At 42.7% G+C, this 24,687-nt stretch overlaps 1 long non-coding RNA gene across 1 annotated transcript in view; it reads right to left on the minus strand.

Annotated features, from left to right (window-relative positions):
* Positions 1-316: 316 nt before the first annotated feature.
* Positions 317-24,687, minus strand: part of LOC115385815 (uncharacterized) — a 157,215-nt gene continuing 132,844 nt past the window's right edge. Inside the window, exons 3-4 of the long non-coding RNA XR_003931181.1 lie at positions 21,896-21,906; positions 317-349 (exon numbers count right to left, since the gene is read on the minus strand). This is a non-coding gene — a long non-coding RNA (uncharacterized LOC115385815). The remainder of the gene's footprint in view (positions 350-21,895; positions 21,907-24,687) is intronic.

A 24,687-nucleotide genomic window follows, 5' to 3' on the forward strand; every position in this document is an offset into this window, starting at 1 on the left:
CTCTGAGAAGTAAAATTCTGTCCACTGCAGTGTTTCTTTTGAGGCCGATAATGAGGTACTTGAAATGCAGTGTGGTCTTATTTCTGCCTTTTAAAAAAATAGGAGCAGCAGTTGCTTTTATGAAAAACTGAATTGTAAGTTTTACACTTTGCAAGGTCTCCATGAGTCACATTCAACCCTTTAGTGCAGGTGTGTCCAATGTAAGGTTCGTGGGCCAAAACTGGCCTGAAGAGGCTCCAATGCAATCCACCAAGTGATAAAAATTTCAAAGCGTATGCTGATTTCTTTTTTAATCTTAATGCTAAAAACCATGCTAGGTGAGTTTCTAAAAACATCCATAATGCACCAACTACAGGAGATGCAATTCCGTTGTACTTGTTACAATGACAAATAAAGTTCTATTCTATTCTATGTTTGTTGGACATTTCACTGTGTTTTGCACCAGGCGGTATTATCAAAATTGACTTTATGTTGAGATTCTAATCATTTTTTATTGCAGTTGTTTGCTTTTGCAAAAACATAGATATCTTCATCATGTATGCCCTGCACCATGACAAACAAAAACTTCAATGTTTAGACATAAAGGTTATCCTGCAGCTGCCCCTGAACCACGACCATCACCACTCCTGAAGTCCGGTGCTTTGAAAGCCCCTTGTATAAGTTCCGACACGTTGTCAGACGCTGCGGTTGTGTGCATGTGTGATGAGATGAAGTGAAGGTAGTCGACACTGAGATCATGAGATACCCTCGCTGTCGCTGCGTTTTGTCCCACGTCTCCCTTGTATTCCCTCGGGCCGCTGCGCCTCCCCCTGCGGACGTCCCACTCAGGGACAGGCAGCCTCTGTTTGTGCAAACTCAAGCGTGTCCTGTGCTGTGCTATTCTGCTAGCACATGTGTGTGCGTGCGTGCGCGTGTCGACCTCTGCATGCCGATCTCAGACCTCTGCGTAACGTCCAGGAAATCGCAGGGAAAACAGAATTTAACATTGTGTAAACAGCCTCTTGACAGGCTTCTGGAGGAGTCTTCCAGCTCTCTATTTACATTATCAATTATGTTCTGTGAGGATAAGAGGCTTCTCAATGAGGAGGGAGGAGTTCACCAGCGCATTGTGTCTGCGGGCCGCAGCAAATGGTCTATGTCATTGCTTACTGTGTCCCAGCGCCGGCCACAGCCGAGGCGTGCACGCTGTAGCTCCTAATTTCACGAGAGTCCCCAAAAACACACAGCACTTGTGCGAATATGACATTTTGTGAAAAATCTAAATCGCAGGGCTGAACTCTTTAAAAGGCTGACAATTTAACCTCTGAATTGACTAATCTTTAACACTATATTATTTCATTAAGCGAAATGAGAGAAAATGGAACAGAAGGCTGTTTTGAGAAGTGATTGTTATGCAAATTGTGTTGCGTAAATACTGAACACTTGTTCACCTCCAGCCTTTTGAATATGAGAAAATTCATTATCCTTGAGCTTATTATTTTTGAGTTTGGGTGTGCTTTTGCACAGAACTATACAGCTGTACAGTTCTACATAAACTGCAGGGTTAAACTTGGGTTTAGTCTCAGCATGTTGTGCTCTCACCAAATGTTTATTAAAAACTACACACTCAGTTTGAGATTAAATTAAAGCAAAAAAAAACTCCCGAAGCTAACTATTTGATTTGATCTAGATTATCTAATCCAAGGCTAACTCACAGGAGCAGACTGAACCCTCTATGCCAGGAGTGTCAAACACATTTCAGTTCAGGGGCCGCATGCCGCCCAATGTCAACCTGAGTTGGCTGGAGCAGTTAAACAGTGCCACAATAACAGTCAAATTATTGGTATAGAGCATGCATGATCAAAATGTCTATATCTTTGTAAAAACCAAACAATTAGGACTGGAGCACAGGTTGATCATGTGGACGGTGGCTTAGCGAGGCCGGGGTGACGGGAAAATAAAAACAGGCCGGGAGGGGATGTGGCGAGGGCAACAGGGGCAACAGAGGAGCCCGAAAACAGAGCAAACAACAACACAGACAGCAGGGAGGGAAACAAAAGCCCCAGTAAACACAGCCTGCTTAGCTGTCAGAGAGGAAATGCACAAAGAGTAGAAGAGGCACTTTGATGAGCCGATTTGGTTTATTTCAGAACCAAAACCATTGATTTCCTGTCTCTGTGATTGGATGATGCTCAACAGCATTTAGACTTGATTTTTATTTTTGTCTTTTACAGTACGTCTTCATCTTGAACCGCTTTCAAGTCAAAGGCTTTTGAAATATTGACAGCAACATTAATTATTTAAAAACAATTAAAATTTTCAAAACGGTGCCCGTAAGGTTAAGAGATCTGCAAATGTATAGCTGTGAAGTTAAACAAGTGTTTTGACAACTTTATGCAACATGTAGCTCCTTGTCATAGATGTAAAAACAATATTCAGTACTGGCCCACATAGCAGAGACACTTGGGCCACATCTGGCTGGAAGCTGGCACAGGTGGCATTCGGTCGGCACTGGCATACAGCATGTGAACCAAACGTGGCCCAGATGTGGCGGAGGTGGTGCCGTATTTAAGGTGGCAAACCGAATGTGGGCCAGATGTTGAGTTTAATATGTGGCCCACGTGTCAAAAAAGAGCGGTGGGCCACAGGTGGCATTCAGTTGGTATCACTTTAAGGTGGAAAAAAAGATGTGGGCCAGATGTTAAGTTTAGTATGTGGCCCACATATCAAATTTGAACTGTGGGCCACATGCGGCCCGGGTCTGTTCTTCATGTAAAGATAAGCTCACAATGACAGATATTATTGTTTGTACCAAATGCAATAAAACTTAAATTTCAGGTGTGAAATACCATTAACTTTAATTGGCCTCTTTTAATGCACAATATTTTTGGCCTACTTCTAGAGGCTGATCAATTTATTTGTGCTCTCATTCATGTCGTTCATTCTGTGAAATCTGACAAAGATTTTAATTGTTTTTAATGTATGTTGACATTTCAATAACATCATAGACAAATAAAAATCACACTTTTTCCTGGAGAAGATTTTGGGCCCATTTACTATCATTAAAACCACTCATTTTCATTCTAGCATATAGCATACATAATATATATAACTTCAAAATTACAGATTTGTTACTGCTGTAGCCTACTATTTGCTTATAATATATTTTTTGCTATTCAAACTTAAATCTGAAAAAAGTACAACATTCATGACTATTTTATAAAGTGAAGCATTAGCCACAGCATCACTGAAAATCAAGAATACTTAAATCAAAAGCAGAGGGAGTCTCGAGACTCACCTATGCAGCCGTTTTTTTATATGTTGATAATAAAACCATCTAGTGCATGGATAAGATGCTTTTTAAACAGGAAAAAAACCTGTTGTTGTGAATACATATGAGAATGAAGGACTCAACTTCATAGACTTCGATACTCTAAACAAAAATTTAAGATAAATGTGTCAAGGTGTTGTGAAAAAATGTGGATTTTTATTTCTAGCCATGCTATCTGGTTGGAGGCCTAACATTTCCTCTAGAGTGTAACTATAACATTGAAAAAAATCCTGTTCATCTTTCAAACTTCCATAAACAAGTTTTACTTGCTTGGTCCTTATATAAATTTCTCTTTTAAAATTGTACACGTTAAAAATAATTCTACCAATTAGTCATGATAAATTAAGAATTTTAGTCAGCAGGACTTCAAATGATTGAAACAGTTGTGATAACTCAAGATGTTATGTTTATGTTGTGTTCACTAAAGAAAACTTTCCAAACTTATTAAAACGATTCCAGTGGAATTAGGAATTTGAACCGATGATACTTTTCCTCATTGGACATCTCTGATGACGTCAGCACGTTGAACGTGCATTCAAACAGCCCGGCGGTTCGTCCGCCAGTTTCTGCAGCTGCACGCGACGTATTCCTTCAGTCTGGCTTCAGTCACGCTCACATATTCAGAAAAGGTAAGTCACCGTATGATATGAATACTACCCAGAGGTTTTTTCTTGCCTTTAAATTGTTAAGTTATTCGAAGGCTAAACGTGAGACTTTTAGCTAACTTTTAGCTATGCTAACTGGAGCTTCTCAAGACAACGAGCGGGACACTTTGTGTTTTTAAACATGTCAATTCACAACTTGTCCCAGTGAATGACATGAATCCAGCCTGCTCTGTGCAGACTGCACCATGAAAACGCCAGTTGAATTAAAGCAGACAACGTTTGACGACGTTTGTGGGTGCGGGGGAGATGGCGTGGCAGACGGTCGTTTGTGTGCTTGGGGTGTGCACGGAGAGGAGTGCGCGGATGGGGGGGTCACGTGGGGCACGCGGGTGGGGGTGCAGGAGCAGAGTTCGTGCAGCAGCGGGAGGATTAAAACTGTCAATCTTGTACATCTGTCAGAACAGATTCCATACATGTTTCTGACATTAAAAGGCTAATTCAAAAACAAGCATTTTCAGAATGGTGTTCACTATTTTTATTAAATTAAAGGCCCAAGTCTTCAATTTAGTTGAGGAATATACAGCACAATGCTGCTGCCCTCAGCCCACCTAAAATATTTTTCAGCTTTTAAGTCCTGCAAATTGTTGAATTTGACACAAAAAACTATATTATCAGTGCACTAGTAGGCAAGTGTATGTGCATGCCTCTAGGAAATCAAAACAGTATGATTGTTGAGTGTACTGTAACCATTGTCACTATACTAATATGACATTTTCTGTTGTAGATCATCGTATTTGCTCCACCTGGCTGCGTCTTGGATGAGATGGACAGGTAAGTTTTGCACTTCTGTCACGGGAAACCCAGAAGAACACTTGAACACTACAGAACCAGCCATGGTCATGATGGAAGAAGTTTAGCTCTCCTTTGCATTTACAGTGATTGTGTGTTTTTTCAAGTCTCAAAAGTCTCTCCAAAACCCATGTGAGACAACATGGATTTAGCAGGATCAAACCAGTGGACTTTAGAGTTAAATGTCTTTTTTGGAACTTGCAGACAAGTAAAAACTCTAACAGTGCTTTTTTTGTTTTTCTTTTTATCTTTGAGGAGCCCACAGACATGGAGGACGACATGACGAGGGGACTGAACGTGGGAATCCTCAGAATACCAGAAGGGGAGGATCTGACGGACCTGGCTGTGGTGCAGGAGGATCTGATCATCCTGCATGGCGTCAAGGACTACTCACACTACTCTGCTGTTTGGACTGCTGTATGTGCTCAACATCCACTATACTCTATACTACCACTATACACTATACTACATCGAATTGTTCGTTGTATTCATTTCAGTAAGAGTAACTTCCACTTTGTCCAGTCCTTCACAAGTTTTCCACTTACCCCAAACTTTATTTCTGCTGCTTCATTACTGTTTTCAACTACATATCTCACTTTTGGGGGGCATTTGTATTCAGTATGGGATATATGTTGTATAAAACTTTTGCTTTGCTTTTAAAATGTATAGTCTTAAACTTGTTAATTTTATATACTGTTTTAAGATGATATTGTAATTGTATCAATAAATAAATATTTGAAACTGTCATTGTTGGAGCATTTTGTTTTCTGGGCCAAATACGGCAAGTGAGTGTATTAAAGAAGTGGCCCGGTTACGGATTAGTTGAGGCTGACATCTGGAACCAGTTCTGAAACTTGTCTGGTCCTCCTTCGGGCCAGCTGTGGTCATACAGGTGGTTGACGTCTGGAAGAAAAACTAAAACTTACCTCGCCCAACACTGGGCCAGGACAGGGCCACATATAGCTAAATAGGTGGCTGAGACATGGCACAATCATGGGCAATATGTGGCAACCAGAGGTGGCCCTCCCAAGTGCCGTAATTCATTGCGGTATGTGGGCCAAGTGTAAGTGAGAAGTGTGGGCCACTACTGGGCCAGACTAATTTTGCTATGTGGGGGCAATATCAGTCAGCGTATCAGTTTTTTAAATTCTGGACAACTAATCTCAAAACTCATCTTAATCAAGAACTATGAAAGTATTTGATGTTTGATCAATCTCATCAGAATTTCATCAACCGAGTGCTCAACTTCACCACTGACCAAACTCAGAGGAGCCTGAATGGTAAAAAAGCAGCATAGATCAGCTGTGGATATGGAGCATATTGACCTGAAGAGACTGTGTCTTCACAGAGAAACATCACAGATAGCTGAAAGAAACATCCTGCACAAAGTGATGCACGCTGGAATGAAGTTGTGTTTACATGTTAATGTGAAAAATACGTTAAATTAGTTTTTGTTAGAGTCTGCAAGAGGAAACCTCTGCCATCTAACTTTGTGATCCCTGAAAAACGTTTTTCTTCCAATTTCTTTCAAAACACGACAATTACATATAGTCATGTAGTGTTCCTTTTGGGAGGTCCAAGGTTGTCTCAGGTCACTGTTTGCAATGTGTGACTATTTTTAATTGCATGTTCGATCGAAGCCACCAAAATCCAAGCATCTGGCTCATTAACAAAAACTGTACTAATTATTCTCTCACAGTTCAAAAGCAAAACCAATCATGAGTGTTGATAAAGTCGAAGTTCACGTTAAATCGCTATTTTCTGAAAATAGAAGTTCCTGCTTTCATTCTCCATCTTCACCACATCTGGGATTTTTCTGTGAGGCTCGACCAAAAAGTCACCACTGTGAAGACCAGCGTGACTGCCATGCTCCAGAGACATTCAGATATATTATTATAGGAGGACAGAAATGAAAATAGCTTCTATGGACTCCGTCCTACACACTGATCATAAAGAGCAAGAGGAGCAAAGATCACAATGTGAACTATTACAAACATTTAGATCCACTGGCTTCAGGGTTTCTGGCCACTTCTTTCTCAAAAAGCCAAGCCCAGTGTTATTGCAGAGGATCGTGTTACTAGACACAGCTAACCAAAATAACATATTTCATATCGACTAACATTTACCTTGGACGGGAGGCGGACATGTCCTGCTAACAGATGTTCGCATGGTGTCTAGAGGATGGTGAATCTGCATGAGACAAAAATTCCACACAGGAAGAGTCAAAGATGCTTTTGTTTGACGAAATTATAAATTAGAGACGTTTTCCTGTGTGCAGATAGGTCGGTACTTCTGTCTCTGGATACACACTCCATAGGTGAAACGATGAAATGTCACGATCTCACTGAGGAAAAATGTTTTCAGTCGTTTGTATTATATAGATATAGAAATCCCAAATGGAAAGGATTGGAAGTATTTTCAATTTTCTTCCATTTAAAGAGCTGCATACCTCACAGATCAATCTCTGTACAACTATGTCAATTCAGTCAACAAATATAATTATCCTTTTACACAAAGTTCTCTCTCAAAATGGTCCTTGTGTGCAGCAACTACATTTCAGGCGTTAATATTTCAATTAAATTCCCGAGAGACGCCTCATCTGAATGCTAAGTTTGAACTTTTCATTGTTTCTCCCAATTAAAAAAAGTTCATATGTGAAGATTAAAAACTGGATTCAGATTGAGTGCATTCATTGTACCAACAAGCAAAAAGGAAAACTACCAGAAGGAGAAAAGACTTGGACGATAGCTGATTGTCATAAAGAGTTCTGGTGATAAACTGCAATGTGAGGCACATTTTAAGTGAAAACCAGGACGCTAAAGCCCGACATCTCTGTCTGATTACTCCGCTGGAGGCCTGAGCAATCTGTTGGCATGGGGCTCATCATTAAACACATGTGATGGAACCACACGGCAACAGTTACTTGCTCTGACTGAGCCCGGGAACATATGGCGGAGACGAGGCGGCATTTTGACTGACAAATTTATAACCTAACGCACATCAAGGCGTTCGCTGTGCGCGCACACAAACGGAGACACAGTGCCGACCCGATTCACACACAGCAATATGCGCATGGAGCCGCTCAGAGCGCCGATAGCGCCTGCCAAGGCTCCTGCGAGACAGGCAGGAGAGCTAATGTGCTTCCCGCCGAGATCACACGCTGCAACAGAAGCGGCACACATCAGGGTTTTAATCACCTTGTTTTACAATGAGTCAAAAAAAGAGGGGAATGACAACACGCCTCGAAGCCGGCCTCCTCTGCACTCTCAAATTTATGACCCCCTTTAATAACTTTAGGTTTTTTTGGGGAGGCGTAGGAAAGAGGCGCTGGGTAATAAGCGCAGAGAAGTATCCTTGGCAGACGCTGTATTTGTCTTACCTAATATTTTTTAAATAGCAAGTCTGGGATTCGACACATACTTGGGTTTTCAGTTCAACAGCACAATTTACAGACTCCACTCTCCCCCAGCGGTCATGAACTCTGGCTGAGTGAATCATTATTGTGTAAAGCAGAACTGATCAGCTGTTTCTTATAAGCACCCCTCATGAGTGTCGGTTAGAGGGATTTCAGGCAGTCAATCTGAAGGCCAGCAGACCTGCTCAGCCCCTAAATGATACATCAATACACATCCAGCCAGCCTGGAAGAAATCTCTGTTAAATATTAACCACTGGCAGGTGAGCACAACAGTCAGCTCTGACTTACTTACATACTATTCCTGGGACGTTTAACCACCGAATGACAAATTAATTTCCCAAACCTCACTTTGGAACATTGCAGTCTGCAGGAAGTGGACCCAGGAGAGAGAGAGAGAGCATGAGGTAGACTCAGGACACGAATGTTTTCCAGTAAAATGTGTGCTACTTCAGATGGATGTCCCTGTGGGGAGCAAGACAACACAACACAGCAGCCTCCATGAGCCGGGCTTTGAGAGGATTAAAAAAAAAAAACTGTTGAATCACTTCACTTTCTCGATTGCACTGTACAGTGTCTAAAAATGCATGATATCACCAGGGATGCAGTGTTACCACTTTTTTTTTTTTTTTTTTAAACGGTCCATGAAAGTATAACCAATGCGGTGACCACCAGGGGGAGGGCGGGAAATAGAGTCCATCTCCAGTGAGTTGGCCATTAATGTGAAATTTGTCAAATGCCAACACATCATAGACTCTGACCCATTTCAAACGTCAGCTTAATGAGTTTCAGTGTGGTAATATTATGAGAGTCAGGCCATCTATCTCCTTCCTCAGCTTAATGATTGAATTGTGAGGCTCACTTTTCAACTGTAGCCAGTTCCAATGGGGGCCAGCAGGCAAACCTGTCAAAATTAGATTTGCACATATTGAGGAAAAATACAATTATCAACTTTCTATAATCAGAAGCAGACCTTGGAAACTGTCCATTGCTCTTTTTTTCAGAAGTTCCTGTTTTGTATGTCAGTGATAATTGGTGTGTTAAAGAATATTTGGCTTCACTGTTGTTTTTTCATTCAGATAGGGAGTTTTGCAGCCTTTTTAAGAGTCAATCTGGAAGGGAGACAAGAAAAAGAATGTTGGAGACCACTTGCAAAATGCATCCCAGCCACTAACTGCTGATCTATAGTGAGATAATCATCGTTATTCACTTCAGCTGTCACTCATAACGTCAAACCTCATCGGTGCATATCCTCATATTTCATCAAATTTAGCATATTTCTGCAAGTATGCTTTTTGTTGCTGATAATTTTGGGAGTTTAAGAGAAGACTGAGGATTAAAAAAAAAAGATTTTGTAAATTTCTATCACCAAAATGATTTTACTGTACAACCTCAGTTTTAGTAAATGTGCATGTGTGACCTCTTATGGAAAAAGACTGCTGGGGAAGATCACCTGCATATAAGTTGATTAAACAATGGACAGTTGGTGAATGTCTGTAATCAGGCGTAGCTTCTAAAACAACACTGCATCTCGGTCTCGACCTGCAACCTCCCGAGCTGGCAGTTCACAGGAGTGCTGATGTTCGTGGCTGCAGCTATTGTGGAGGGAAAAGGGCTCAGGATCTAAAAGTATCGCCCCCTCTGGAGCTTAGACGACTGATACGAGAAAGTGCACTCATCTACAGATGAACAATTTGCTTTTTTTTTAAGAAATCTTCCATGTCGCTGGAGATAAGCACACAAAGAGAATGAGAGATCGGCATGACTTCTCGCAGCGTGAGGCAGAAGAGACGAGATGTTTTATCGGGGTCATTTTGGTCACGTCTCTTTAGATTACCAGACGGCTCGCTGTGCATATGTGTGGAACGCCGTATTTCAGGCGTTTTACGTGCTTAATATCTTGATCCGCGAAACCCTTGTCAGGTTCTCCAATGAGAAAGTGTGCATGAATGAATGGACTGGGATGCATATGCAATGAAATATTCATGGAAAAGTACTCAGAACTCTGAAGAGGGTATGGCACAAACCGCACCTTTGAAAGAGAGAGAGAGAGAGAGAGAGAGAAAAGAAAGACTCCAAGGAATATCAGCAAACGAGAATCAGACAGTAAGCGAAGGAAGGAAAGAATATACAGATTTATATTTGGAGCACTAGAACAACAACAAAAAAAGTGAGACGTTCCAACATGCCACATTTCTGCAAAAATGATACATGCGATCAATGTGAGCCTCTCTTTTCTTTGATCATGCTTTACATGCGAACGCAAACTGTCCACCTACGGTGCATCTAAACTCTGCCAGCTATTCCAGTGCCACGCTTCCTGCTGTGCCTCCTGGGTTTCTAACATCATCTTGTAGCAGTTCGAGCCATCTTTATTCCAACCCAACTGCCTTCAAGTCCACAAAAGCTGATAATTCCCCTATCAGTTCAACGGCAGATAACTTTCATTTTCAGTTAAATAAAAGTGACCAAACCTCCTTCCTGTCACACGCCAAGAGGAGCTTTTTTTTTTTTTTTTGTTCTCTAGTTAAAACAACTGTTTTTATCACCTAAAGATTTTCAATCAAATCTTTACGATCAGTGAATCTCTTGCTGCTGCAGAGTGGAGACATGATGAGGTCTGACTGTTTCATCGAGTCTTCTTCCTGGAAGTGCCAGGTTTTCTGCATGCTGGATGGAGATGCTTGAGGGTTCATTTTATTTGTGTGTATGAGTGATTGCGTGTCCCTCCATGTTAGCACTGTCATGGCCTGGACCTGTTGACAGTGCACCCTGCCAGTTGCCCAGAGTCAATCGGGACAGGATCCAGCCCCTTGTGACCCTAATTTGTCCATTCATACAAGATGGATGAATGGTTGGATTGATTCAGAAGCCAAACTGGCAACCTGTCCAGGGGCCAAGTTGGGATAGACTCCAGCCCCCTGCAACCCCAGCTCAGATCGGGTTGGTATGAAAGGATTAATAAATGGATTGGTAGAGAAGGTTAATGAAAAGGTTATGGGGATTGCTTTTATCTTCTTTTGGTTGTTGTTGCTGAAGTCATCTTTATCTGTGGCTATTAAACACAAAAAAAGTCTCCTTGCGGCTCTCATTAAGTTTGCTTTAAGACCAAACTGAGCACTTGAGTGAGTTCAGTATACAGTCTCCAGCTGACTTTCCAGCTGTTGTTTTAGACCCATGTCAACACTGTGATCCTGAATGTGCACATAAACAGCACTTCAACAATTTCCAGCTAAAAAAAGCTGAAGCTAAAGCGCCTCACCTGCAGAAGCCACTAGATCACATGTGCATCGTAACGCTGGGTTATAACTGTTGTAAGACATCAAATTTGGTTACTGCTGTGCAAGCTTAATTTCCCCCAAAAAAACTAATAAAGACAAGGCTGAAAGCAGGCTTTCTGAGAGAAATATAAATGTGATCCACAAAAATCCAACGTGACTGGTCCATACAGGCTGGTTTTCTACTTCCCGCTCGATTGCTGCCGTCCTCCACATCAGCACCATTGGACGGACAAAGTGACTTTTTAACAAGCCCCACTGATATGAAGTAATCCTTCACCTCGTTGAGGCAACTGAGTATTTCACCAACAATGGCATATCGGAGACTCCCAACCAGAAATGTTTCAGAAAGATGAGGATATCATGACCCAGTGATTCTTGGGTTAAATATCAGACTTTTCTGGTACGTTTCCTCTACATTGTATCCGTCATAACAACGATGGCCACTAGAGGTCCGGCTCAGTCCTCCCTTCTGTTACCAGTCCTCAATGACGTCCTACCCTACTGCCAATATGACAAGAAACACAATAAATAACTTCTAACAACACAAAAAAAAAGAGCATTTGCGTCATCCAGCACTGTAGGTAAAGTTTAACCATTTACCCACAAGGCCAGTTTTTATCAGCACAGCTGAAACTCAGTCATGAACAGCTGCACAGCTGAAAGGCAAAAATAAACAGTCCAGCCCTCTGTGGACAGAAGAGAGAGTCAACTAACAAACATTTGGTAGATTAAACACAAAATCTTGAAACAATGAGTCAACTAAATGGATAAAAAAAAAAAAGACTTTCAAAGTACACAGCAGACAGTAAACAGTTTTAGTTTACAAGTAAATTGAAAAGAAACATGTGCTGATTAAACCTGCTGTTTGTAGATTCAACTGGAACTTCATCAAATTTTAAGCAACACAAATTAAACGGAAGCTAAACACACCCGGTCGCATCTACGAATGCGTGTCGTGTTTTCACCCTTGGAAACCGAGTTCCAAGCTTGAGGCTCCTGTTCCAAAAAAACATCCCAAAACGAAAAAAGTATATTTATGCCACAATATTGCTGCAATTTCCACGTCAAAAGAAAAAGAAAGGGAATATTTTGGAGATTTAACAGAATTGGGACGAGACTGTTGGCCTGGGGATGCACCGAAAACACGTTTTTAAAAGGATGAGCACAAATATGACTTCTAACTTATAGCTACTTTGCTGATACTGAGCACTGATATGACGACTTATTGAATGTCATACAGCCTAATTTACACACCGTGTGCAAACATTACGTGAACAGAACATACGCGTTTAACACTTCACATGCATCCATCAAATTAATTCAATTAGTTGTATCCACTTTGCTGAGAGTGTACAGTTTGCCCTGCATGCCTGGCTTCAGTTATGAAGACAGACATTCCCAGAAGGAGGAGAGTTCATGTCAGAGTCACTGAAGTGAAAAAAAAAAAAGAGAGTCAATTTAAGCTCCCACATACTGAGCAACACTCCGCAGGTGTCGCACTAACAGTCGCACAATATGCAAATTCTGCATGACCCAGGTCCGGTTCCAACGCAGCGAGAGGGAAAACTGCAGCGGCAGCAGTACGGACTTAAGTTTTCAGATATGCCAGGGCGCCAGGTGGATCCCAATGCATGCTGGTTCCTGCGGCGCGGAAACTAAAATCAGCTGTGTAAGAGCAAATCCCTGTCCTAACAACCTGTTTGTGTTATGGAGTCTCTCAGCCAGCTTCTGGAGAATGAGGCGATATTTCCCCAAACATCTTGTTTGGTTTCACAGCGTCCGCCCCCGGTCGCTCCCTTTATTCTCAAACGGCTCTTTCACTCTTCACTCCATCCACACGTCTCTTTTGCAATCTGTGCCTCGGTTTCTCTACGGACAAACCGTCGCGTCTGAGGCGGGTGTCAAACTGCGATCTCAGCTGCGGCCCTCTGCGATGAGAGACGGCGCCCGTGCTGAAACCTCGACACCTGACAGGAACCAAGGTCAACAGAACTGTCAGCTCCGCCCACCCCTGCTGTCTGGGACTGTTCGGACCACAGTCAAAGACATTTTGCCATGTTCTGAGTTTCTCACACAGTTTATTTCCATCTCTCTTATTTATGCTAATATGGCTTCGGTTGCTCGTTAGGCTGTTTTTCCCCGGCATTTGCAGGCTGCTGCGTTATAGCTGGGGTTGTTCCTCGTAAACATTTTATAGATGCAATCATAAAAAAAAAAAAAAGCAGAAAAGCAAAAGCGACAAAGCACAATCTGTGCCTTTAATTAGAGGTGGCATTTGGATGTGGGTTTGTGCACCTGAATGTGACACATTGTGCTTAAAGAGCAGCGTGACGGTGACGATTTGACCTTTAATTGAAATTACAGTTGGGAAAGTTATTAGAAGGTTTGAAAGGACTTTAAGGCAGAAATAACGATGATAAATGAGCAATTCATTCAAACCAATGGTAATTCTCAAGCGAGCGTAAAGCTTTGCGCCAGTGCACTGCCCAGCACGGGCCGCGATGCACAGAGTTGGTCTATTTCAGGAGCCTCTTATGCAGGTTTTGCAAACTCTGCCCAATCGTGATGCTCAGTCCTGATACAGGCTGAAATTCAGGACTGAAAAGAATGCAGGTTGAAACATTTTTTGGATTACATTCATGGAGACATCACAGAGATTCAATACATGCAATGAGACGAGTGAAGAAGTCTATGTAACCTTTCCAGCCTTCACAAAACAATCATTGGAAACTACACAACACCTTTCACGTCAGGGGTGTTAAACACCTTTTAGTTAGTGAACCCAAACAGTCCAATGTCATCTGGAGTGGGCCAGAAATGTAAAATAATGCCATAATAACTTTTCAATTTTAACTTGAAAGCTTTTCTTTGTCGTGGCGCAGAGTACACATGATGAAAATGTCTGTATTTTCACAAAACCAACAACTTAGTAACTGTCTGAGTGAAGATCAACTTCATTAATTTGCGGCCGTGCAAGACGTTCATCGTGTCATGAGGAGGTGAGAGCAGGGAAACACAGCGTGGCGTGCGGTGGGACATCTGAGGCAAACTTGTTTGGCGGCCTATGAGTACAGATTGGTATTGGTATGTCCATACTTCCCTTGATATATCTGTTTATTTGTCCAGCACATCTAAACAAAAGAGCGAGCAGGGAGGCCACTTCAGCATGACAAAGGTCACACTTCCTAACGCAGGAAAACTGCTTCCTGGCCGGCCGGAGCTCGGCTGTGGGATTCCGCTCACTGAGGAATAGTGCTGTGAGGCAAGGGGCAGATTTATTTGTGGCGGACCGATTGCCAAAAAGAAAGCCCGGGTGCGCGTGCACGTAAGCACACACACACACACATACAACCCATTGGACCACTCAGTGAGATTGAGGGTGTGTAATTTTTAAAAAGGTAAAACGTTAAGTCTTGGGATTATTTATCTGTGCGGCCCACTTCAAAAAATCAAACTTCGTTAGTACCTGCGGGCCACGAAACAGCTCCTCTTTGACAAATGCGAGAAATCAAACAAAGCCTTTAACCATTCTCCACTTAAAGCAACAAAAGCACCGTGCCTACACGGAAGCAAACACCACTCAAAATAAATTGCCGTAAGCAAAGTGCCACCATTAATCAACGCTGCCCGTAGTTCAGAGCACGCGGTCGGCTGTAACTTGTCAAGGGCCTTTACATTTAGTATTTGCTTTTACACTCCAAAGGCAGACCACAAGTTTCCAAGAATAAAGCAGCCTATTAATGTAGCACTCAATCTGTGCACCTGCAGAGTGAGAGAGAGAGAGAGAGAGAGAGAGAGAGAGAGAGAGGGAGGGAGTGAGAGAGAGGGAGAGAGGGAGCGAGAGACGTGTGGGGAAAGTTATCAGCCCTTCAAGTGTTTGAAGTGTTATTTCATCTACAGGAGAGGCACAGATGAATACTAAGGGAAATTCTCAAAGTTCTTGTGGATGTGCTAAAATCTATGTTTGAGTGAGTTTGAATAGAATGCAGATAATATCCCTAAAGGGTGCATAAGGACGTGAGGCGAAGACGCGGTAGGGTAAACGATTTATGCAGATGTGGGAGGTGTAACTGAAGACAGGTGAGGCTTGAGAGTGAACTCCACATCCACAAGCATTTTTAAGATGTTCATTTATTCAAATGAGGTAAACTCCTTTTCATCGCAACACGCTGAATATTGTGTGACGCACAAATCAGCCGGAACATAAAGGCCAGTGAAATGAACAACGCTGACGATCTCTCTGCAACGACACCTGTTAATAGATGGGCTTCAGTTGGGTGTTCCTGGTCTGGAATCGTCAGTGTCCATCAATGGGAGGGAAAAGCTGCGATGTGGTAACAGGGCCATTGGTGACCTCGATGTGCGTGGAGAATGAAGGCTGATCCCTGTGGTCCAATCCAACACACAAGCAGCAGAAAGCTGTCAGACACACAGTGTATCACGGTTTGTTGTGAAAGAGGCTACATACCAGCAGACCAATCAGGACGGCCAGACTGACCGCCACCAAATACAACAACAATGAGCTTGTAAACCTCCCGACTGAACCATGAAGCAAAAGTTCCCCGATCTGAATCAGGTTTTTGTCTTTGTCACAAGGATGGCAAGGCATCACCAGGTTGCATTATGGGAAGAGGGCTGCCATTCATGAGGACGATATCTTGAGACATAATAGATTTTGCAGACCAAGTACATCCTTCAGTGCCCTCCATCAGTAGGAACATGCACCCTATCACAAAGCAAAGAAATTATTCAGTTTGAGGTCATCTCAACCCTGTCAGGGTCGGAGGAGAGAGAACTTAGATGTCAAGAGGTAAAACATACTGGACAGAATCGCTTCAGGTGTCAAGTGCGAGTGGGAGATCTACATTCCACCAGGCACGGGAAGGAATGAGTTAAGTAAGCAGTGGTTTGAAGAAAGACAAGAGCAATTTTGAGGGGTTGACTTGGCCTCCAAGTTCCCCAGATCTCAAACCAGACGAGATGTGTTGGACAGACACGTCTGATCCCAAAGGCCACACCCCGTAATTACCTTGACCTAAAAGATCTGCTGCTAACGTCTTGGTGCCAGATACGTCAAACATTCTGGTATCATTTGAAGCAGCAACTTGCCCCATCGAAGCAGTTATATATATAAAAAGAAGACTCACTTCCAATCGTGCTTTAGAATATGAAGAGGAATTCAATAACAACATCATTCAAAGGCAGAGGGAAAAGAAACCTACTCAAAATTTCTCATCAACAACAACAAAAAGAAAATATTTTGAGTCAGAAGAATCATCAGAGCATTCCAGGACCTTTATTCCTGCTTTAATAGGGGGAATCTGAGATATTCTCTTAATAAAACTTAATGAATTCACCACAAGGTTACAGTTTTTTCCAAAAATCAAGCCCAAACAATTTTCAAGTTAACTTGGATAGTTCAACATAATTCATCCGATATCGCTGTCAGTCTCCTCGTGCATGGGCACAACTGTAGGTTAAGCTGCATCTTCTTTGTTTATGAAGAGACGGAGAGTGGAGCATTCCGGAAATGTTTTTAAAAAGCTCCGTTTTCATTTACTCTGAAAGCTGTTGTCGTGTGAACGGGGCCTAGTGATCTTTCAGTATTCAGCACAGAGAACACACAGCGGGAGGAAAGCCTCCCTGAACGAGGAACTCCAACAGCTTTCAAATCAAAACATGAAACCATCGGTTCAGCTGAATTAACTTCTGATATTCGCAAGAAGGCCTTCAGGTTGATTGGAGAATAAGCTGCTTTTCAAAAAGTGGAGGAACAGTGTCATCTTTGTAACTCTGCGTCCACAGTTAAAAACCATGGATACTTCCATATTTTGCTTCACCTGTTCTTATAAAAACAACTTGTCAACATGACCTTAATCAAGCCAACAGTTGGGATGAAAATCTTAAGCCCTGTTTACATGATAACGTTCAAGTGAAAATGCATTGTTTTTGTTTCAGAGAAACAAATACTGATATAACAGAAAAGAAAAACTAATGCAACAGTATAACACAGGATAACTCAAAACTAGCAGAATTTCAGTAATAACAATACTCATACTTTTTTATCCCTCGTTTAAAAAAAAATCTTTCCATACATTTCAGAGATCGTACTTGCTAAAGTATCTGTTTTCACTAACTTAATTTTTTTCACTCAACTATCAATGATTTCAACATCATGATAAAGTGACCTTATCTGAAACCTCTGCTCATTACTGTACACAAAAAAAAGAAAGCCTAAAGGACTCAAGAAGCAGAGAGATGAGCACAGATCTCCAGGGCAGGCTGCTTCAGTGACCTTTCACCCTGCCGATACAGGAGCACACCGACACACCATCTACTCCACATCAACTCGATAAAAGTTACGAGGCATCTGCATATTTTGCAGTGTGTGAAAATCTGCGATGTGTTTGGTGACAGGCTGTTTTTTTAATGTGTCTACTGTGACTGTTATTGTTTCATCTGCTTCTCTAATTTAGATTGCCTCATTATAAATCTGCAGGTTTTATCTAATTACTTGTTTATCCTGCTGCGTTCAAATGTGTGAAAAAAAAAATAACTTGGTGCCTTGTTTCATTGACCTGAATAAGTTTGAACTGTGATTACTGTGCTTGCCAAATTAATCTTAATCAAGCTTAAATGCAATAAAGCTTTTTTATCCTCACAGATCAAGGTTTACTGATGTGAAGTCACTTATTAAAAGCCCTTTTTGCTTTTATTCCTCTTCAAGACTCAAAAAAGGAAACAAATCTCATTTCCAATATGAATAAAACAGTTTATGTTGGTATAAACATGCGGCAGGGTTTGAAAACATGCTGATTTCCCATTAGCATGCTCATCACCACATCTGAGCCCAGCAGAAAAGGTTTCATACTCCAGAAGTCATCAACATTTTGCTTTTTTTTTTTTTTACCTTAATTCCTAAACTGCAGACACCATCAGTTTAATCTGCACAGGATGATGATGATTAAGGAGCTGAAAACTGACAAACAGCAAGTTACTGAATCCATCCAAAATTACATTTCTGTTCACGTAGTGTGTGCAAAGGACTGCAGATTTGGAGTAAGCTTCAGGAAAAAATGTAAAATACTAATATAATATTTTGTCTTCTTATTAAATATAACTCCTCTCAAATTATAAACAAGCTACCAATAATATTGACACTTTAATATCGTGAAGATTCATGGCCAAGTCCAGCAGAAAGCCTGATAATGAGCATCACTGCAATCAGTTGTGTTGAAGCAGGGAGACATGGAAACATGCAGGGCTGCGGCCCTCCAGGAGTGGAGTTTGACACCTGTGATTTAGATGGACAATAACAATGTCAAGTCCATGTTCTCATGGGACTTGGTGTTTTTTTTTTTTTTTTTCTTAGTTCAGAGTCACCTGTAATAGCAACCCAACTTGGTCGTCTGTCCATAACACAATCTGTGTACGCGTCGCATGCCACCATTAAAAGACAGTCGGCATCCGGTGGGACCTCCATTTGCCCCGCGCAGTGCAACACATGTCGTTCACAGAGAGTTGACCAGGTTATTGACTGTGGTCTGAGGAATGTCGGTCAACTACTGTTCAGTGGCTGTGCCAAGTTGCTGGACATTGGCAGGAACTGGAACACGCTGTCACACACGCCGATCCAGAGCCTCCCAAAGGATGCCGAGTCCAGCGAGTGTGTTTTCAGCCTCTAGGAATTGTGTACAGATCCTCACGACATGAGGTGATGGTCGTGGATGACACACCTGTGCAATAATCCTGCTGTCTAATCAGCATCTTAATCAGCTACACCTGTGAGGTGGGTGGATTATTTTGGCAAGGAGACATGCTCATTAACAGATTTAGACACGTTTATGAACATTATTTGAGGGAAATAGGCCTTTTGTGTTCAAATCAAGTGTCATATCTTTGAGTTCAGCTGCAATAACCTGCAAAACAGGATGTGTATCTCTTTCTAAGAGTGATTTCCATGTGGACCTGCTCAGTGGCCTTGCAGTTTCATAATGAACATGAAAGCGAAGTCAATTCATCCATGGGTCTCTCCTCTCTCTTCTTAGCTGAGGTAATATTTCAACAAGAGAGCAGGCCAGGTGAATTCGGTGACCTGGTTGTGGTATTTCAATGCTCAGCACAAAGGAGCATTTCTGTATTGATTCATTTATCTTTAATGTGTGGCATCCTAACACTCATTTATCTTCGGGTACCAGACCTGCTGCTGGTAAATTGAGTTAAAGCCGCTTAACCTCGTGAAATCAATTTGAAGCATGTGCACCAGGGCCCCTTAACAGGGATTTGAGGATCTCCAGGGGCCCTTTAGGAGCACTTCAAGAACCCCAAGGGAAAGAAGAAAAAAAATCAATCTTCAAGGAAATGTGTGGATAAATGAATCTTCTCACATTGGTTCCCTCCTGCAGAGTGTTTTGACATGTGAGTCACACGCGCGCACACCCACCCGCCTCCTCCACCAGCTCGTACTCACAGAGAGATGGTTCTGTTGGGCAGGAAGCTGGGCTGCAGGGTGTCCATCAGGTCCACGTCGTCGCACACCACCTTGACCCGGACGTGCTGCCTGCTCAGCTCCTTGGACCTCTCCACCGAGCAGTGACAGCTGTCAACGATCAGGTCCGGGCAGTTCCTGTTGCTCAGGCTCGACTCCCACAGCAGGATTACGCACAGTAAACGCAGCAGCGCTCCCATCTCGGTGGACGGTGGGGTTTCGTTCCAAAGCTTTTTTTTTTTTTAATATTCCCTCAAGCGGTCATGTCCTCGCGGTCGTCGTGACAAGTCGGAACCACCTCACGTCGCGATCCATGAAGCGCACGCTTTGCGATCGAGCCGCGCGCCCCGGCTCCGCTCACCTGCTGCGTCAACGACCGCTCCAAACTTTCCGCCGAGTTTCACGACGCGCGCCCCGTGTGCGCGTGCAAATCATCACAGGTGCGAGGCGGCGCGGACGGCCGCCGGTCATTTTCCGTGGGTGGCGGTCCTCCTCCCGGCTGCCGGGGAAACTTGGAGCGGCGCGCGTTTAAAGTTGCCACAAACTTTCCTGCGACGCACCATCCGCCGCGAGTCAAACCATGAAAAGATCCTTCAGAAACCAGAGGAAGTCCCGGATTCACGCAGAGCACTCGGTCACTGCCATCGTCCACTCGTTGCGCACCAGGAGTTCTTGTAGTGTCCATAAAGTCCCTCCCCGTCGAGACCGAACGGGCTCCGATGCGGTGCAGAAAGTTTCCAGCAGCTGGTGGAACCCTGGGAGTGCTGGAGGAGCGCAGCCCCGCGTGTTCTGGGGAGGGGAGGTCTGTCCTCCTGCAGCACATGGAGTGGTCCCTCTTCTGTACAATATATTGCCAGGTTTTCAACACTGAATGTGCATGTGAAACAATGTGCATATGCTGCGTAACACTTATCAGTTACTTTTATATCAAAGATTTTTTTTTTTTTTTTATTAATCACATTAATCTTACCAGAAAATGTGCGATTGATCAACAGCTGAAATTCTTCCACTCCTTGTGACCAAATTCCTTGGGTTCTGAAGCTCTGATGGTGGGAAATGAAGGTGCACATTACTATATGGTGAAAAAAAATCATTTTCAAACTCACAATGTTACTGAATATCACATTTCCACCTAGAGATGTCAATGTTATTGTTTTTATTACTATTTCTGTTATTTAATTTTATAGCATCTTCTATGCATTTTATTTAGTAGCCTACAAATAATCCCATGCACAAACACTCATATTCACACCTAGAAAGCCTAGAAACAATTTAGAGTCACCAATTAACTTCACATGGATGTTTTTGGACCTTGGGAGAACACACACAAACATACACACAGAGAACACGCAAACTCCACAGTGTTTGAACCCAGGCTTTCTCACAGTGAGGTCAGAGTGCTAACCACTGCACCGTTGGTCATCTGTGTTATTATTAACACAATACTTGAACCTCATAGTATTTTGTGTGAAGTACTTCTCAATAAATAGAAAAAAATATGAAGATGAAAACACAAGAACATCATACATTCGGTAAATAATGAATATAGCATCATCCTGACAACGTTTTTAGTCAGAAAATCAATACTGGACAAACACATTTGACTTCTCCTTTTTTAATTAAAAAGCACTCACTAGGAGATCTGACGTTGAAATGAACGTTTTCCAATTTCTCAGTAAGACACAGATACGTCAGTGTAAAACCCAGGATGTCTTTTTTCCATTACCAGCAAATAAAGAATACACAGAAGTGAAGCCTACTGATGTCCACTGCAGACCAGTGAATGGAGCTGGGTTGCAAATAACTTCAGGGAACACATTCAAAGACATGATACCAATAAGAAAAAAAAACTCATCTGATTTTCTGTTTTCCACAAAATCAACAAAGCAGAGTAAGTCCGTTGGTCCAGGCACTAATCAGAGGATGGAATCACAATGAAATCAAACTACTTTCCGGGACTCTGCTCTTCAGATGTCCCTGCCGGGACCCTCGGACCCGCGATTCTCAAACACAAACATTTACTCTGCAGTGATGAAAAGTGCTGCACTTCGTTCGAGTGTCTTCAGTTACTGGAGGATGGCTATAAAGCATGCTGTTTGTTTCTGTTTCTAAAGCCTGTGCACAAAATAACAATCCTTCTTATCTTCAGTTGAATGCTGGATTTTATACTCTTTAGAGCATTTATTACATAATAAAACACATTGTATTGCCCTTAAAATGTTAAAAACAGATAGGAGTGTAATAAGAATGATAGTTGGAGGCAATAAATGTGGAGTGAATTTAAAACGAATTGAAAAAACTTGCAGTTCGTGAACACTGCCCTGCCTAAACGAGAGCGTTTCAAATGACAATGCTTCATTTTTTGAGTTTTAAAGTACAGTGCTGAGACTGGGAAGCGGAGGATAGTGGGGAGAAAACACATGTGTGTTGTGGCAGCACAGGTTTAGAGTCACACCCAGGAGTCTCTTGACTGGTTCAGGGATGGCGGTCCTGACAGCTTTCTTATGCCAACCAGGTTTTTAACAACAAGCACCAGGCCCATAGAAACCTCAGTAGCTCCACTCAAAGAGTGGGAGGATGAGCTCACTCCACTGTGGCACAACAACATTCAATTCCAGGTTTGCCAAGTTGAGATTTTCAAAGAAGGAAAAGGTTGCAATTTCAAAAGAAATGCAGATGCAAAGTGCATATGTATGTGTTCCACCATATGGGCCCTGCCATCCTCCTCCTCGCTGAAGAGGAAAGAGGCTGAACATGCTCCATTGACAGAGATTCCCAAAGGACAACTCGGTATAAACGACTGAGTAGCAGCAGAAGCAGCAGGTCAGTGTAGCTGTCACACTGCGTCATGGTTCTGAAGCATTAATGATGGAGAGAGAGATATCTATAGGCAGTCTGTGGAATGGTTTTACTGGAGCATTTAGCATATTAATTGTATAACTGAGGACAGTACAGAACAGAATAGAAGGATTATATGGAAAATATATTCAAAACATCCCAAAAATTAACAGTTCAATGGGCGACTCTCGTGCTAAGCAACAAAAAAATAAATACGGATTAAAAATCACTATTTCATTAAATATTTTCCATTCCTATTAATTTGTGAAATGCAAAATACAATTTAAGAAAACTGATTCTTCCTCTATGATGATCTTGAATCACAATCTCCCACAGCTTTCTAGGTTTACGTCTCCGTTTGACTGCGTCTGCGTGTTCAGTGTAATGTGAGGAGAAGAAAAGGTGTCATTGTTCAGCTCCAGTGTTAAAGCATCAACATCTCTCAAGCTTTGATTTCCTGTGACAAGTACCAGCTGCACACAGTGGACACTTCATGAGCGAAGGACACACTTGTAAGCCTGACGTTCGGCACAACCACGGCGAAACATAAAGGAACAAGAGGTGGAAAGTAACCAGGCGGACGCAGTAACTCATGTCGACACTTGGAGATGATGACTGATGTTTTCATTGGTGTGTTCAGACGATCTTAGAGGACAGGATCACAAAATAAACAGAGCAGTTCAGGTGCCTTCCTGCTTGTATAGTTCATACAAATGAGTGTGATTATAGGAAGTTAATATATTAACAAAAGCAGAATGATGTACTCCTCATAATCTGGGAATTGGTTGACATTATCAGGAGCTGCGTTTGCGTGGCGTTCACAGTGTATCCAGTGACATCCATCATGGGTTTGACCCCCCTCGGAGCCGGAAGCAGAAACAGCTGGCTCCCTGAGTCATGGCTGAGCACTTTTCATGGGGTGTATGTGTGTATGTTTATCCCGTGCCAAAATTCCTCCCTCGTTATCCGCATTGTCTCTGACACAGGCCCGCCAGCACAAAAGGAGGGTTTGAAGCCGCTCCCACTGACCCCGCAGAGCAGCCCGCCGTTCCCGTTCTCCTCTCTGACAGGCGAAAACACGAGCTGCCTCCTCTCCACAGGAGCAGGGTGCAGGGGCAGGAGGCGGGACGCGTCGCTCCCTCCTGTGTTTATCCACATATGGAGTAATTTTCTTCCGTACCCTCGTGACACTCCCTCAGACTTGTCAGTCACACTTGTTTACACAGATGTATATTTACCTCGGCCCTCCTGGAGAGTGCAGGGGAGGATCTCGCCGCCGGCTGACCCGCGGGAGGCCAATGGGGGAGACACCCGGTGGAAGTCGACATCGCCGTTTGAAAGGATCCGTCTTTAATGGACCCTGACGAAACATTTTCTTGGACATGAGCCACGGCTGTTCGCTGAGCGACTTCTGTCCTCCTAATGCAAAACAGGTCTCTGTTTCTGGAGAGGTTTTCTTTCTGGCAGTCGGCTGCATTTTCACACCAATAGCCAGATCCAAATGGGACAATATTTAACGTGTTTATCTCATTACTCACACACAGGAGCTCGTTCAGTAACATATTTAACACTGGAACGGCCGAAATTGTCTCAAGTTTCACCTATAAAAGTGGATCGGGTCAACGCAGTGTCAATCAAACATCTCTTCAAATGATTCGTTAGCTGCTGCAGCTCACCTCACGCAGGCCAGATAACGAGTCCTGGAAATGTAATGCAGCGCTAATGAAGTGGGCCTGTCGTTTATGGATAATGCAGCTCTTTTTTCCCATCCCTGGTGAACATCTCTTGATTCTACATGTCTGTACAAGGAAGTGGTCAAGTTTGATACGAAGTCACCTCCAGACAAGGTCGGTGCTTCAGGAGTGAAGCGGCACTGATTGTACTAACAACCTGAAAATGTTGG

This window comes from Salarias fasciatus, unplaced genomic scaffold (assembly GCF_902148845.1).
Source record: "Salarias fasciatus unplaced genomic scaffold, fSalaFa1.1, whole genome shotgun sequence".
In the NCBI taxonomy this organism is placed as follows: Eukaryota; Metazoa; Chordata; class Actinopteri; order Blenniiformes; family Blenniidae; genus Salarias; species Salarias fasciatus.